A 340-nucleotide genomic window follows, 5' to 3' on the forward strand; every position below is an offset into this window, starting at 1 on the left:
CTTTTTTTTTCTTTTCATTGCTTGTTTCTGTTTTCGTATTGGTGTAAATATTTTGTTTTTTTATTTTACAGTCTGCTCTATCTTTCTTTGTTATTTTGTTAAGTTTTCTCTTCGCTTTTTCCTTCGTCTTCATTTCGTTTTAACTATTCTGAATTTCTCCTTGTTTCGTTTTATTGCTGTTGCTTTCTCCTTGTTTCGTTTTATTGCTGTTGCTTTTCTCCTTTGTTTCGTTTTATTGCTGTTGCTTTCTCCTTCTTGCTTTTGTTTAAGTATGATTTTCCTGTCTAATGATTTTACATTTCTTATTTTCTCTTCGTTTTTTTTTTTTTGCTTTTCCCTT

The sequence above is a fragment of the Penaeus monodon genome, chromosome 24 (assembly GCF_015228065.2).
Source record: "Penaeus monodon isolate SGIC_2016 chromosome 24, NSTDA_Pmon_1, whole genome shotgun sequence".
Taxonomy (NCBI): Eukaryota; Metazoa; Arthropoda; class Malacostraca; order Decapoda; family Penaeidae; genus Penaeus; species Penaeus monodon.